Source organism: Toxorhynchites rutilus, chromosome 3 (assembly GCF_029784135.1).
Source record: "Toxorhynchites rutilus septentrionalis strain SRP chromosome 3, ASM2978413v1, whole genome shotgun sequence".
Classification (NCBI taxonomy): domain Eukaryota; kingdom Metazoa; phylum Arthropoda; class Insecta; order Diptera; family Culicidae; genus Toxorhynchites; species Toxorhynchites rutilus.
In genome coordinates this window covers 274,745,837-274,762,755 of record NC_073746.1, presented here as the reverse complement: position 1 = coordinate 274,762,755, position 16,919 = coordinate 274,745,837, and the positions used below count along the sequence as shown (strand labels likewise).

Sequence of the window (16,919 nt, the reverse complement as noted above, 5' to 3'; positions counted from 1 at the left end):
AATCGTTCATCGTTGATATATGACCTTTGTAACAGCTTCAATATGACCGTTTTGAACACTGGGGAAACAACACGTGTACTTAAACCTCCTGCTAACCCAAGTGCTCTTCACCTCTCGCTTTGCTCGAATTCACTATCGTTAGATTGCAAGTGGAATGTAATCCAGAACTCCAACGGTAGTGATCACTTGCCAATCAAAATTTCCATCACTATTGGATCGAATTCTTCTAAATCTATAAACATGGCATATGACCTCACAAGACACATTGACTGCCATAGCCATCAACTCCAGAGATGGTTTACCTCCATTGGAGGAGTATAACTTCTTTTCTCGTTTGATCTATGACAGCGCGGTTCGCGTTCAAACGAAACCCATCACAGGTTCCACTATTCGTCGAGGGCCTCCCAATCCATGGTGGATAGCCAGTGTTCCAAGTTTTATCAGGATAAATCGAACGCATTCAAGTATCGAACGTGCTGAGAATAGACCGAAGCAAGTACCTCCTGGTTTAAGCGGTTCTTCTACGCACCAGGGGTCCTCAGCACTTCCCGGAGCAGAGCCCAACACGTCTGTTCCTTTTTCGCGGTCGAGGCAACAGCCACAATCTGGCTTGCTTGCGCTTTCTGACCTGGTGTACAATATTTTAAATGCTTTAAATATAAATGACCCTCTTAAAAGTATAGTATTATATTTGCTTCCGATTGTGAGAACATTTTTGAAAGAAAAATGTGGTTTTTTAGCAGCGTTCATTTCCCTCGATGCCTGATTCAGTGCAAGAGGTCAAGGATTTGACCACTGTAATACAGTGGAATTGCAGAAGCATCATCCCTAAACTAGATCAATTTAAATTTTTAATTCATAGTTCTAACTGTGATGTATTTTCCCTCTGTGAAACATGGCTTTCTTCCGGAAAAATTCCGGAAAACTGGACTAGTGGAATGGTTTCGAAAGCACCAAGCTCTAGAAGCCAAACTAAAAGGTCTGATTAAAGCAAAAAAGCGTGGATATTGGCGAAAGTTCGTCAATGGTTTGTCAAGGGAGACCGCTATGAGCACTCTTTGGAATACGGCTAGGAGAATGCGTGGCTGGAACCATACAAATGAAAGTGAGGAATACTCTGACCGTTGGATTTTCAAATTTGCAATAAAGGTTTGTCCCGATTCCGTTCCTGCACAAAGCGTCGTACGCGACATTCCGCTCCAATGCGACTATGAGAATTTTTCGATGGTAGAATTCTCAATTGCCCTCCTCTCATGTAACAATTCAGCTCCGGGGTCGGACAAGATTAAATTCAACTTGTTGAAGAATCTTCCCGACTTAGCAAAACAGCGTTTGCTGAACTTGTTCAACAAGTTTCTGGAGCTGAATATTGTCCCGCATGACTGGAGACAAGTGAGAGTGATAGCCATACGGAAACCCAACAAGCCGGCTTGCGATCACAACTCGTATAGGCCGATTGCAATGTTATCCTGTATTCGTAAATTGTTAGAGAAAATGATTCTACTTCGTTTGGACAAGTGGGTTGAAGCGAACAATTTGCTGTCAAATACGCAGTTTGGCTTCCGCCGAGGTAAAGGGAAAATGATTGTCTCGCGCTGCTATCTTCTGAAATCCAAATCGCATTTGCTCGCAAAGAACAAATGGCTTCCGTTTTTCTCGATATCAAAGGGGCATTTGATTCAGTTTCCATGGAAATTCTCTCAGAGAAACTTCATAATCGTGGACTTTCACCAATTCTGAATAATTTCCTGTACAGTTTACTGTCAGAAAAGCACATGTTTTTCAATCATGGCAGCTTGAAATCTTCTCGATACAGTTTTATGGGGCTACCACAGGGCTCCTGCCTAAGCCCCCTCTTGTACAGTTTTTACGTCAATGATATAGATGATTGTGCTCCCGTGGCCGAGTGGTTAGCGTCAAAACCTAACATGTCGGGGGTTCGGGTTCGATTCCCGTTCTGGTCGGGGGAATTTTTCGTAAAAGAACTTTCCTCCGACTTGCACTGTGGTCACGCGTATTCTGGAGCTTGCCACTCAGAATGCATTCAAGGCGTGTTATTTGGCATAGAAATCTCAACTAAGTACTAGTAAAAATGACGCAAGTAATATTACGTTGAGACGGCGAGGTTCCTCTAGGAACGTTGGTGCCATTTAAGAAGAAGAAGATATAGATGATTGTCTAACTAAAGACTGCACGCTGAGACAACTTGCAGACGATGGAGTTATTTCCATCACGGGTACTAATCCCGCCGTTCTGCAAAAATCCTTGCAAGATACCCTGAACAATCTGTTCACGTGGGCTCTCAAGCTGGGTATCGAATTCTCTACGGAGAAAACCGAAATGGTCGTTTTTCTAGGAAGCACGAACCCGCCCAAAAACGATCAAGCGCTCGATGTTTTTCAAATACCTTGGAGTATATTTTGACTCTAAATGTACCTGGGGAATACACATTGCGTATTTGAAACAGAAATGCCAGCAAAGAATCAATTTTCTCCAAACAATAACCGGAACATGGTGGGGCGCCCATCCAGGAGACCTCATTCAGTTGTACAAAACAACGATATTGTCAGTGTTAGAATATGGCAGTTTTTGCTTCCGATCAGCTGCCAGGATTCATATTCTCAAGCTGGAGAGAATACAATATCGTTGCTTGCGTATAGCAATGGGGTGTTTGCATTCGACACATACGATGAGTCTCGAAGTTTTGGCAGGAGAACCCCCGCTTACTCTTCGGTTCACAGAATCCTACAGATTTCTCATCCGTTGCAAGATCATGAATCCATTGGTGATTGATAACTTCGAAAATCTACTCCAACTGATTCCTCAGTCAAGTTTTATGTCTTCAGATTCTATTCCGCCGATATTTTCGGCAGAATATGGGGGCATAGTTAGATCTGATAAAATGTTTTTTACTGACGGTTCATTCATAAACGGGTCCACTGGCTTTGGCATCTTCAATGAAAATTCCAGTGCCTCTTTCAAACTCAAAGATCCTTGTTCCGTGTATGTTGCTGAACTGGGTGCGATATACTACGTACTGGGGATCATTGAAACATTGCCCATCGACCACTATTTTATTTTTTCAGACAGTCTCAGCTCAATAGAGGCAATCCGCTCAATGAAAGTTGATAAACGCTCATCTTATTTCCTAACAAGAATAAGACAACTATTGAGTGTTTTGGTCGAAAAATTATTCAAGATTACCTTAGCATTACCCTCTCATTGTTCGATTCCGGGGAATGACTCGCTAGCTAAGGTGGACGCTTTAGAAGGCACTCTTTTTGGAAGGCAAATTGCTTATAATGAATTTTTCCACATTCCTCGTCAATACACGCTCGTATGTTGGCAACGCATGTGGAGTGGAGATGAGTTCGGTCGTTGGTTACACACGATTATCCCTAAGGTCTCGACGAGTGCATGGTTCAAGGGATTGAATGTAGGTCGTGATTTCATTCGCGTGATATCTCGGCTTATGTCCAATCACTACAACCTAAACGCGCATCTCTATCGCATTGGGCTCACAGCAAACAATCTTTGTGATTGTGGCGATGGCTACCACGACATCGAGCATGTTGTCTGGTCGTGTATCCGGTTCCATGCTGCTCGCTCTCAGCTCTCTAGAGCACTAAGAGCACAAGGCAGACAATCGGATATCCCCGTCCGGGATATCTTAGGTAGCCGTGATCCTGATCTTCTGCTTCATCTATACCTGTTCCTCAGAAACGCCGATGTCAACGTTTAATGATGTTTCCTTCGTTGTGTCCCCGTTTCATATCCCTCCTATCCGATCGATAAACTTTTACTTAGTCGCGGCAATACATACACACACTCTTTACAGACACACGGGCCAAAGGCTGTGCAGTCCACTGATCATTCAACAAGAGCCAAAGGTTGTACCGCTCATGACAACTCTACATGAACTGATGATTGCGCCGGTTAGTGACCATTCTATCCTGGATTCCTCGAGTCGAGAAAGACGCACCACGCTAGATATGAGGTACAGACTAGGGGGGCGTTGCTGATTAATGGTCAGCTGCATCCCAATAGGAAGTATCCCATGTCGGGCACACGTACAGAGCATTGGAGACGGCAACATCCCAATTACGAAAACACTTGTAATACTAACCTCGAGCCAACCGCGAGTAATCGGTTACATATTACTAACATAGATAATAAGAAAAATTGTATTGAACTCCCGGCCCCGTGAGGCTAACGCCATATGAGCCTTTATAAAAATATATATTTTGGAAAAAAAAAGCTTTTCGGAAACGTGGAACCATTGAAAATTTTCAGTCGTATTTGGACCTTGAAAATCAATTTAAAAACTTGATCAAAGGAAAAAACGTGCTTATTGGCGAAATTTCGTGGGAGGTTTGTCACGAGAAACGTCAATGAAAAAATTATGGAAAGTGACTCGAAACATGAGAAATCGCTCTTCAACGAATGAAAGCGAAGAATATTCACATCGATGGATTTTTAATTTTGCGCGGAAGGTTTGTCCCGATTCCGCTCCCATGCAAAAAATTGTTCGAGATATACCACAAGATAGGTGCGATCTCGATTCCGGGTTTTCGATGGTAGAATTCTCTCTTGCTTTCCATTCTTGTAACAATTCGGCTCCAGGAACGGATCGAATTAAGTTCAACTTGTTGAAAAACCTCTCTGATGTGGCGAAACATCGCTTGTTGAATTTATTCAATCGGTTTCTGGAGAATAATATTGTTCCAGATGATTGGAGACAAGTACGAGTTATAGCTATTCAAAAACCCGGAAAACCCGCGTCCGACTTCAATTCGCACCGCCCAATAGAAATGCTGTCTTGTATACGGAAATTGTTGGAGAAAATGATCTTGTTTCGCCTTGATCGTTGGGTTGAAACGAATGGCTTACTCTCAGATACACAATATGGGTTTCGCAGGGGCAATGGGACGAATGATTGTCTTGCGTTGCTTTCTTCAGAAATTCAAATGGCTTACGCCGAAAAAAAACAGATGGCTTCAGTATTCTTGGACATAAAGGGGGCCTTTGATTCAGTTTCAATAGAGGTCCTGTCAGACAAACTCCATTCTCGGGGTTTGCCGCCTCTATTGAATAATATGTTATATAACTTGCTTTGTGAGAAACATTTGAATTTTTCTCATGAGGATTCGAGAGTAAGTCGGATCTCCTACATGGGACTCCCCCAGAGCTCATGTTTAAGCCCCCTTTTGTACATCTCCTATGTAAGTGATATTGATAATTGCCCTATACAAAATTGCAACCTAAGACAACTTGCAGATGATGGAGTGGTGTCTGTCGTAGGATCAAACGAATCCGACCTGCAAGAACCCTTACAAGATACTTTGAACAATTTTTCAACCTGGGCCATTGGGCTAGGGATCGAATTCTACACGGAGATAACAGAGATAGTGGTTTTTTCTAGGAAGCGTAGACCAGCAAAACCAAAGCTTCAACTTTTGGGTAAACCGATCACTCATGCTATGTCATTCAAGTATCTTGGGGTCTGGTTCGACTCCAAATGTACTTGGGGGGCCCATATTAGGTATCTGAGTAAAAAATGCCAACAAAGAATAAACTTTCTCCGTACAATTACCGGCACCTGGTGGGGAGCCCATCCAGTAGATCTTATAATGTTGTATCGAACAACTCTTCTCTCAGTGATGGACTATGGCCGTTTCTGTTTTCAATCAGCTGCCAAAACACACCTCATTAAACTCGAGCGAATTCATGTATGTATGCCCTCAACGCATACCATGAGTCTCGAGATTTTGGCGGGCGTACTCCCACTAAAAGATCGCTTCAATTTATTATCTCTTCGGTTACTCAGCCGGTGTAAGGTTATGAACCCATTGGTGATCGGAAATTTTGAGCAGCTGTTCGGGCTAAATTTTCATTCTGGATTCATGACTTCATATCATGAATTCATCTCCATGCAGGTTGATCCGTATATTCCCAACCGTGTTTGTTTTCCTGACTACATCTATTCCTCTGTACATTTTGATCTGTTCTTGAAGGAGAAAATCCATGGAATTCCAGATTATCATCGATTGGGGATCGTTCCTACGATCTTCAATGCAAAGTATGGGCGTATCAATTGTGATAATATGTACTTTACTGATGGGCCCTCTATGAATGAGTCCACAGGATTTGGAGTGTTCAACGAAATTTTCAGCACCTCCCACAGTCTTCAGTTTCCTTGCTCAGTGTATATTGCTGAATTGGCAGCAATTCATTGGGCACTGGACAGCGTCGCCTCACGACCTGTTGAACACTATCACACTGTAACGGATAGTCTTAGCTCTGTCGAAGCTATCCGTTCAGTGGGGCCGGAAAAGCACTCGCCGTACTTCCTCGAGAGATACGAGAAATTTTGAGTGCTACATCCAGACGCTTTTATGTCATCACTTTGGTATGGGTCCCTTCACATTGCTCTATTCCGGGTAATGAGAGGGCTGACTCATTAGCAAAGGTGGGTGCGATTGAAGGCGACATTCATCAGCGTCAAATCGCTTTCAATGAATTTTATTCTTTAGTTCGTAAAAATACCATCGCTAACTGGCAACGTAAGTGGAACGAAGATGAATTGGGCCGGTGGCTTCACTCGATTATCCCTAAGGTAAGCCTCAAACCATGGTTCAAAAGTCTGGACTTGAGTCGGGACTTTATTCGCACCTTCTCCCGACTCATGTCCAATCAACAAAATGGTGATATATATATATATATATATATATATATATATATATATATATATATATATATATATATATATATATATATATATATATATATATATATATATATATTTTCCAAAACCCAATCAATATGGGTATCGAATGAAACTGGCTTTTTTTTTAATCGTTTATTTTGAAAGGCTCAGTTACATAGGTTTAAAGGAGCCAAACTCATCACTGTATTGTTACAAGTATATATAAACATTTTTCCTTAATTCTAAAAATGAAAGGGCTTGACTAGTAGAACACAGTTATTCATAGAAAAAATGCAATTACAAGATGTCTGCCACCACAAAATGGAGGATTACATATTTTCTCAAAACAAACCCTATCAAAATGAGTATCAAGTGAAGGGGCTTGGCCAGTAGATCATAGCTATTTAGCAAAATTCAAATCCAAGATGGCCGCTGTAACAAAATAGGCAATTACTTTTTTAAACGTTTTCATTGAACTTGACCTGTTTGTATGTATGTTTGTATGCCTGTTCTGCCGTTCTACGTATAGTTGTCCCATGTTCCAAAATCAGCAACTGAGAAAAAAGCAATCAAAGTTTTCTCGCATATTTGTCTACCAAAAGCTTTAAGCATTTCAATTTAGCAATACACCGGGTTTTTTATAAGCACTATACTATTGTTTAATGAAATGTGATGACATTCCCTCACTGAATCAATCAAGCTTGCTTACGGGTTTAAAAATTCATGGTGGGACTGTTATGCCTAGAATTTCAACAATTGAACTTGATGGTTTTTTTTTTATATACTGGGAACAAACAATATTTTTTGGTGTTTTTCCGAAAGATTATGCATAGAAACATCGTTTTATGAAGGAATGAGTGATCTGCAACACCTTCGAAGAATATAAATCTCATTGTTATTAGGCATTCGCTAATAAGGTGTACACGTGTTCTGTTAAACTTTTTCTTATTTGTTTGAGAATTAGTTTGTTCTTCCAAACCAGAAAAGAGTGCAGGCCTGAAAGTGTAACATGAAATTATTGTACTTGAATCAACTTATTCGATATGGATTAACAGGAAAGAGGAATTTGATTTTTGATTCATCCCCTTAAAGTCAGAAAATACCTTTCTCACATAGAAAAAAATTATCCAGATTCTCTCAGAGGGTGATAGACGATCATATTTGATGGAAAAAATCCTTCCACGCATATGTTCGAATCTCAACAATGACAGAGCTATAGAACTTTTTTTTTGTTTCGGACTCTGTTGCCTCGAACTGGCTCTACATTACAAAGTACGCTACGGAAGACGATTCTGTTGCTTTCATTTGAAAGATGAGAAAATTTGATACAGGATATAGTGGAACATCTAAATAAATGGATTTTAGTAACATTTTGGAAGTGAAATACTTAAAAGTTAGTAATTGTTAATGTATTATTATTAATGTCATCCTGGATTGTTTCTATCAATCAAATTGAAGCTCTCTAACCACTCTACAATTTGTTCTTTGACACCCAATTTCTATCTATCTCAATTTGGCTGCAATATCGATATAATTGATTTTTGGTGAATCACATATAATCGAGTCTGTATATAATCGAGTCCGACCTGTATTATCAAAATATTCCGAATAAAATTAGGTAAGAAATAAAAATAAAAAAAGGTTGAATGGTTTTATTCTAGAGAAGTACAATGAAGTCGTTTTTTACGCGGTTTTTTTATACACGGTTTTATTTTACGCGGATTTTTTCACGCGGTTTTCAAAATTTACGCGGATTTCGGAATTTACGTGGATTTCGGAATTTACGCGGTTTTTTTTACGCAGATTTCGAAATTTACGCGGTTTTTTAATGCGGCTCGCATTAACCGCGTAAAAATACAATATGCTAATTGATGTGACATTTCACGAAATAAGTTTGTATTGTATCACTGATTAGTAGCTGAGATTTAAAAGAAGATACAGATAGCATGATTGTGGCATGCAAAAAAAAATGAGGTAATCAATTGTTAGAGTATGGGTTGCATTTTAAACTACTAAATCACTGTTTGTTAGATTTTTACACGGATTTTGAATATTACCCAGTTTATTTTTACGCGGATTTTGGAATTTACGCGATTTGTTTTTACGCGGCACGTATCCCCCGCGTAAAAAGCGACTCCAGTGTATTCTAATCATACAGATAATGTACTGAAAACTAGAAAATTCAAAAAAGGAAAAAAAACTTTTTAAGTTAAACGGTTTAATGTACTAAAAGCTAGAAAATAATTATGCAAGTAGCAGTTAGCAGTTATCACATCCCTTCCTTCATTAATCTTGGGCAATGATGAGACTAAAATAAAATCGTGGGGCACATCGGATTTCCATTATCCACAGTTTGTTTTTTCATCATAAAATGACCAAGGTACATGCCGTACGTAAATGGATAACGTACGGTCAGACTTATACACTAAATTTACTTGTGACGAAGAACGTAATCTATCACAATGCATGAATTGACCTAGCATGGGGATTGTTCAAATTCTTTACTTACAAAGTAAATAAGTTGAATTCAATTGAATTCGGAAATTGTTTCATATATATATATATATTTATATATATGTTTATAGAGTAACTTCGATACAATGTACATTTCACTTGCAAAATTGTACGTTGTATCGAAGCATAATAAACAACTCACAAACGTAGTCTATAATTCATCATTGTGTAGCTGTTGTAGTGAAGTTAATGAATGAGTTCTATTAGAGGATATAGCCAGCTTTTCTAATGATGTTTCCCTTCGTACTGTTGTTTAAATTTAGAATCCGGAATCACAAAACCAGCTATATTTCCGGATTGATTCAAGGTGCAAAACATGTTTTAGCATCACAATACAGATAATTTATTGTTCTTTCCGAAAAAAAAAAGACGGGTGGGTAATGTCGGGGACATAACCGGAGTGACGTAGGACTATACAAAGGGGACAGCTTTTGTTAAATATATATTTTAAATATATTGTTTTATTTTCTTCTCCTACGTGAATACCTACCTATCTACCTGAAAAATGGATTAGTTTACTGTTTACTCTTTATGAATATGTTGATGGTTCTGAAAAGAACCTTTGGTGTTGTGTTTTTGTTATCACTCGATATTCTCATCTTGTTCGGTTAAACCTTCCTGTTTAGCTATTGCGTTTGCCACTCGCCACAGCTTTTACAGTTGGAAAATTTCTTCCCATCCAGCTTGTGACATGTTGTTCAGTAAATTACATTTAATGCGACGTGCCGGAGAAACACTTTGCCACTCACTGAAACTAATTGTTGCCTTGATGAGCGCCGAACCGAAGCTGCTCTGTTCTTGATGCGGGTTTTCTGATTGTCGTGAGCAGCTTTGCAAGCCAACTCGAGCACTCCGACGGCCGAAACTCTATAATCGCTGTTAGGTATACTGGTGCTCCGGCACCAATCCGTTCGGCCTAGTTACCCTTGCGGAGCAATCAGTGAATGCGACCAACAGGGAACTGCACACCTGCACGGTTCGAGTGGGACTTTGCCTTTCCCTTAACTTGTCCTCCTTTGTTACGTCCACGATGCCGATGCCGTACACGGGTTTACGGTTTGAAAGAAAATAAGATATTTTTTTGGGGTCCGCGTGTTTTATACTCTAGCGGTACACACTCACAGGATAGAGACAAATCGGCAGATTCAGCCAGAGGGGCGAGTCCAACGAGACGAACGAATGAGCGTTAAAAGGGAGCGATGGCAAAAAATACATTCATTACGATTTGTTCGCTCGTTGGATTCACATGCAGGCTAAAAAGGGTCCTTTTCAGGATCACAAAATTATCTTCAATCTAAAGAGTTTATTGTTTTGTTATCACTCGATATCTCCATCTTGTTCGGCTAAACCTTCCTGTTTAGCGATTTGTTGCCACTCGCCACAGCTTTCACAGTTGGAAAATTTCTTCCCATCCAGCTTTGTGACATGTTGTACAGTAAATTACATTCAATGCGACGTGCCGCAGCGCCACTCAGTGTCGCATTGGAGGCGATTTTAACCTGTAATTGAACATTTGCGATGACAGTGGTACAGTGTCGACTTTCAATGTGGGGTCATAATTTGGACCCCGAACTTATGTTTACAAAAATGTCCAACTAAATAAGTCGCATTACATGTCCGTCCAATTAGCTAAATGTCGAACTAATTGTAAATTACTTTAAATCTGGAAACAATTTAAGAATTGGTGAAAATTGAATAATCAGGAAAGTCCCCAACTATCAATAAGCTCAGAACAACTTCCAAACTCCAAACTCCTTCCAAACTTCCGGGGAACTCCAGATCAACACGGTTCGAGCGGGATTTTGCCTTTCCCTTCACTTTTCCTCCTTTACCATGTCCAGACATGGCTGCTTGGGTTGGTTTGTTGATGTGTTGTGATGCGAACCGGTGTGGTATACGGTTTGAATGAGAATGATCGTTACGGTAGCGGAGCGGGGATTTTTAAGCTGACTGGCTGGCTCAAGAATTACGCATGTGTGAGACTGCGACCAATGTTTCGTTCATTTTTTTCTTTTTCCTTTCTTCATTCTATTTCGCTGCTGCTCTGGTTGCCCGTTTTGGTCGGTACGAATTGAGGAACACAAAATGGACCAATCAAAAATGGGCACATAGGGCATTTTGACAATGCTTGATATTTCACAATTATTCAATTATTTATCTCATGAAAAATGAAATGTTATTCGTTATGATAGATGCGTAGATATATTTCCTATCAATTGATGCAAAAATCTTTGCGATCTATTGAGAAATGCTCTAGTTATAAGCGTTCCAAATCTTGCATTTTTTCCTACTTGTTCAGTGCCTAGATTTCCATTTCACCCCCTATATCTTCCGGTTAGACGTAGTCCTACGTCAAAATATATTAAAAAAAATCCTTTGCACTTTGGAAATGTGTACGTTATATCGAGGTAAAATGTAAGTTATATCCAGAGACGTTATAACGAGGGTACGTTATATCGAAGTTCCCCTGTAATTCCAAAAAGTACTATTGTTAGAAATCTTTGAGATGTTGAAGCGTCGAAAAAGCCCCACTATACGGTATCACTCTCTCCGATCATTGGTACAAGCCTGTATACAACCCACATTGCATAGGTTAATCTCATACAACTTTCCGTCGTATACAGCTGTTGATTGTATGCAATGAAATAGCTTGTGCTGTCGTTCATAGCGATTTGACTCCAGTCGTTCAACATGTGCTCTGTTTACATCTCTCCGGAAATAAATTCACCCTCTCTCTTACAAAGTTTGCAATTTTCTCGCAGCACACGTGTTTTACCGGCAGCTGATTTTCCGCATTTTCTCTCACTCCTCAGCGGGGTGGCATATCTCTGTTTTCGCGGCTAAAGTTGTAACCGGCGGCGACCGCACCGTAGGTGGAGAAATGCAATTTTCTCCCTAAACGAGCAAATATGCACCGGGCAGAGAGGGTGGCCAACGGAAACCCCCGTTTTGTTGCTGCTGATGTTGTTGTTACTGTTCGATTTGGCCTCAGCCAACGCTCGCTTCGGCCGGTGGAGTTTAGTTTGCGTTTGGCTCGTGCGGTGTTTGGTCGTGTTTTGGCTTCCGGCAGAGGACACACAACAGGCAGGAGCAGAGGTGTCTGGCAGTTTGGTGAGCAGATGGTTCAAGTGGTTTGAAAGAGTTGTGCCACAGACCAGAAACTCATGTTTGGGTTTGTTATCTAATTCGCTTCGTGTGATATTCAAGTACATTCTCTACTGCCGCTGATTTTTAGAGGTTTCAAGAGCACGCAGATTTCTCCACGGACACGGCTTTTCACGCTCTAGTGTATCGGTAGTGTCGGGAATGTATGCGCGGGAAATTTCGCCGCAAAGATAAAGCATGTAAAGCATGTCAATGGTTGAAAGAGGCTTCGGGTCAAGGCTGAAGAACCGCAGATGCTTCATTCGGACGACATGGTGAAGATTAACTTGTACTTGTGCAATAATATTTATTTAAATAACAAGTGATTCCATTTCATGTGTCGTAAATCATAGGCAGGGAGGGAGAAAATACATAAAAAGATGATAAGTGAAACGTTGAAAATTGTGTAGTAACGGTCAAACTTGGAATCATTCTGGCGAACGAAATGTGTTGAATGCTTCATTAAAGTGATGTGAGTTGACCAAAAATAGCACAAATAGCAATCCTGGAAGCAGTGAGAAGTAATTGCAGGAAGAAAAAGTGCCATATTTACATTTGATGTTGGAATCTAATTATTCTCTCCGCGTGGGTGCCAAATGTTCTCATTTGTGGAAAAGTATAAATAGTGTTGTTTGGAAAAGGCAGGAAGCGCATGAAAAAGTAAGGTCGTTTTCGCGGGATGGATGGAAATAGTGGCAGCTCTATGGTTGCACTGTGGACGATTCGACGGCCAAGTGTTGAATGTTACGGTCAAGAGTAGCAGTGCAGCTTCAAAGGATACATTTCTATCTCATCAAACTGAATATTAAACCATCAAACCACTCGAAGCTCTGATGCACATCTGCTAGCTTACGGAGTGAATAAATTGTAAGTATAAGTCAGAATTGAACCTTTTAATTTGTGGAGCACATGAGCAAACATCGTGGCGAAATACTTTTTTAGTCTTGAATGGATGGGGTGGATTAATATTTACATACCAAAATTATACACTATTCAAAACACATTTCTTTTTTTTTGTGGTTCTTGAAATACCTTTATATTATGGATAAAGTTTTGGCGGGAATGCAATGAAATTTCTAGAAAAATAATTATGTAAATTCTAAGTATTCAAACAACATCGAGTAATAATGATTTCAAAATGCAAAAGTCGATCGAGTCGATCGAGTTTTAAACCTATAGTATTTTATATTTTATACACTCGACAAAAAAACTTAGAGGAACAGAGTGCGTAGTCGGGCATTTTATGTGATTTCGGACATGCTGTAACTCCGTGAAAAATTAACGCATATCGATGGGACGCGCATCATTTTGTAGCTACGAATCGTTCATTTTGAGAGTCGCGTAGGACTTTGTACTTCTGATACGATTTGCGATTAGATGCTCCTCTAATTTACTCCAAACTTTGAAAGATCTTCTAGAAAAAAAACGGGTGAACGTGTCAATATGAAACGTTCACAGATGTTTAAGGGAATACACTAAGCCAAAAAATGCCTGCAAACATTAGAACTTACTGCGATATTTGCAGAATTACAGTGGATTTTGTAAAGCACTATAAAATCCTGTTTTTGGTACTGTTTTGAAATCGATGCAAGAAATTTAAATAATTTTTTTTTTCGTCAAAGTAATAAATTGTTTTTGCGCGGAATTTATTGGAGGTTTCATAACTGCCGTTCGATTTGCGGTGCGATGGTTGTTTATTGAATTATTCATCATCAAAGACGAAGGGGTAATTTTTCATTCAAACCGAAATATCTCTTTGTGAGAAAGTCCTACAGAAACGTTCTTGGAACCAAATTAAAGCGGGTTGATAAGGTTAATTGGATTTGCTATTGAGTTGGTTAGCAAAAAATTGTGTTAGTCCAAAATATTCTTGAAAGGACAAAGAAAAATCATCGATTTTTCATTTCTTCCCGATATCACACACCAAGATAAAATATGTACGTAAAATATTTTTATACCTGAAAGTTGTAGCTTAAAAATGACGGGCATCCCATCGATATGCGCTGATTTTTCACGAAGTTACAGCATGCCAAAAATTCCGACCTCGCACTCTGTTCCTCTATTTTTTTTTTCGAGTGTATATGAGTGACTTTTCGATTCTGGAAAATGTACAAAGCGGTTTCCTAAAGATTTCACCAACGACACGATTACAAGTCTAGGCGAATATCCAATATATCAACGATGAAATACTAATATTAGGCTGTCAAAAAAGTCCTGCGGTATTTTTTTTTAATTTTCATTTGTTCATAAAATTAGTTACAATCATCTGTTTTAAGTCAAATATGCGCCGTTTTGTTCGATGACTTGTTCCCAACGAGATGCCAACTTCATAATACCCCTGTTATAGAAGCTCGCTTCCTTATTGGCAACAACTCGGATAGCCAATTTTCACAGGCCTCTTTTGTGGCTAACTTCTGACTACCTAGCTCGTTCGTCATGGACAAAAACAGGTGGTAGTCACTTGGTGCAAGGTCCGGACTATACGGCAGATGCAAAAGAACCTCCCATCCGAGCTCCCGGAGCTTCTGGCGCGTCACCAAAGAAGTGTGTGGCCAGAAGTTGTCCTGATGGAAGACAATGCGGCCTCTGTTTATCAAAGATGGCCTCTTCTTCATGAGTGATACCTTCAATCGGTCCAGTTGTTGGCAGTACAGGTCCGAATTAAGCGTTTGGCCATATGGAAGCAGCTCATAATATATTATTCCTTGACAATCCCACCAAACACACAGCAGAACCTTCCTGGCCGTTAATGAGGGCTTGGCCACCGTCTGAGCCGCTTCAGTGGGCTTCGACCACGACCGTTTGCGCTTCACGTTGTCGTAAGTGACCCACTTTTCATCGCCAGTCACCATCCGCTTCAGAAACGGGTCGATTTTGTTGCGATTCAGCAGCGATTCACATGCGTCGATACGGTCAAAGATGTTTTTTTTGCGTCAACGTGTGTGGCACCCATACATCGAGCTTCTTTGTGAATCCAAGCTTCTTCAAATGGTTAATAACGGTTTGATGACTTATCCCCAGCTCTTGGCCGATGCTACGGCTGCTACTATGCCGGTTTTTCTCGGTTAATTCAGCGATTTTGTCGCAATTTTCGACGACAGGCCTTCCGGAGCGTGGCGCATCTTCGACGACTTCTACACCAGAACGAAAACGTTAACACCATCGTTGTGCGGTGGAAATGGAAACTGTATCGGGTCCATTTTTTTTCCTTTATTGATTTAATTAGGCTCAAGTGGATAAAGAGCCACCATCAAGCAATACATTTTAAAACTATTTGAATATATTATAATTACATAATTATTAACTTCAGTCTAATTAGCTAAAACTACAGTGCAATATATAAAAAAAAAATAATTTATTCCTTCGTTGCCTCGTCGGTATTATCCTTGTCTTGAACAGTGCCTGTGGTGGGTCGTAACAACTACATCGCCAGTTGATGTAGCAACGGTATCCTTTGGTAGTGAGTGTCTCCTTGTTATGTTAATAGCTCCTGTAATGATCTTATCTCAACGGGTACTAAGTTCTGCTTGTGTAATAGGAAAGGAAGGGATGGACAGTGGGAGTAGGAGATGTGACCTAAATAGTAACATTAGCGCTTCTTAGGAAGACATATATGGGGAACATAAAATTAGGGTCGCGAGTAGCTAAGATATTGCGAACTGTCATGCGTGAGTGTACTCCTTGAGCCTCTAAATCGGCAACCAGTTTAATTCTTTCATTGCAAAATTCATTACATGACCAAACAACGTGCTCGATGTCATGATATCCTTGACCACAATTTCATAAATTGTTAGTAGCAAGACCTATGCGGAAGAGATGCGCATTTAGCGCGGAATGATTGGACATCAATCTGGACATAGTTCTAATAAAATTTCTGTCAAGATCTAACCCTTTAAACCAGGCCTTCGTTGAAACTTTGGGGATAATAGAGTATAGCAATCTCCCAAGGTCATCTCTGTTCCATTGGTTTTGCCAACTGGTGAGTGACTGCTGTCGGGAAATGGAGAAGAATTCCCGATACGCTATTTGTCTTTCAAAAACTGTGCCCTGCATACTACTCATCTATGCGAGTGTATCCGCTTTCTCATTACCAGGAATAGAGCAATGGGAAGGAATCCAAATGAAAGTGATTCGAATACTTTTATCAACAAGAGAATTCAATGCGTTCCTAATTTCGATAAGAAAATATGATGCTTTCGTCTGTTGTTTCAAGGATTGAATGGCTTGTATAATGCTAAGACTATCCGAGAAAATAAAATAGTGATCAGGTGGTAAGGACTCAATGGTCTTAATTGCATGATATATTGCAGCCAGTTCGGCAACATACACTGAACAAGGGTCTTCAAGTTTATGAAAGCTAGTGTAATGTTCATTAAAGATACCAAAACCAGTGGATCCGTTGATTCTTGAACCATCAGTGAAAAACATTCTTGAAGAATTGATATGGTTATATTTTGAAGCGAAAATATTAGGGATTAACGATGATCGTAGATGATCTGAAATGTCTCGAGTTTCGTCCTTCATAGAAAGATCGAAATCAACGGAAGATCTGCAA

The 16,919-nt window shown here is 40.0% G+C and overlaps 1 protein-coding gene across 2 annotated transcripts in view; it reads left to right on the top strand.

The window, feature by feature from the left end:
- The first annotated feature begins 12,253 nt into the window (after window positions 1-12,253).
- LOC129777701 (adenylyl cyclase 78C) overlaps window positions 12,254-16,919 on the top strand; it is a 180,253-nt gene continuing 175,587 nt past the window's right edge. The window contains exons 1-2 of one of the 2 annotated variants that reach the window (XM_055784136.1): window positions 12,254-12,331; window positions 12,718-13,231. The gene's annotated coding sequence lies outside the window, so the exon portion shown is untranslated. Of the gene's footprint in view, window positions 13,232-16,919 lie in introns of both variants that reach the window. The other variant, XR_008743282.1, reaches the window with a different exon arrangement.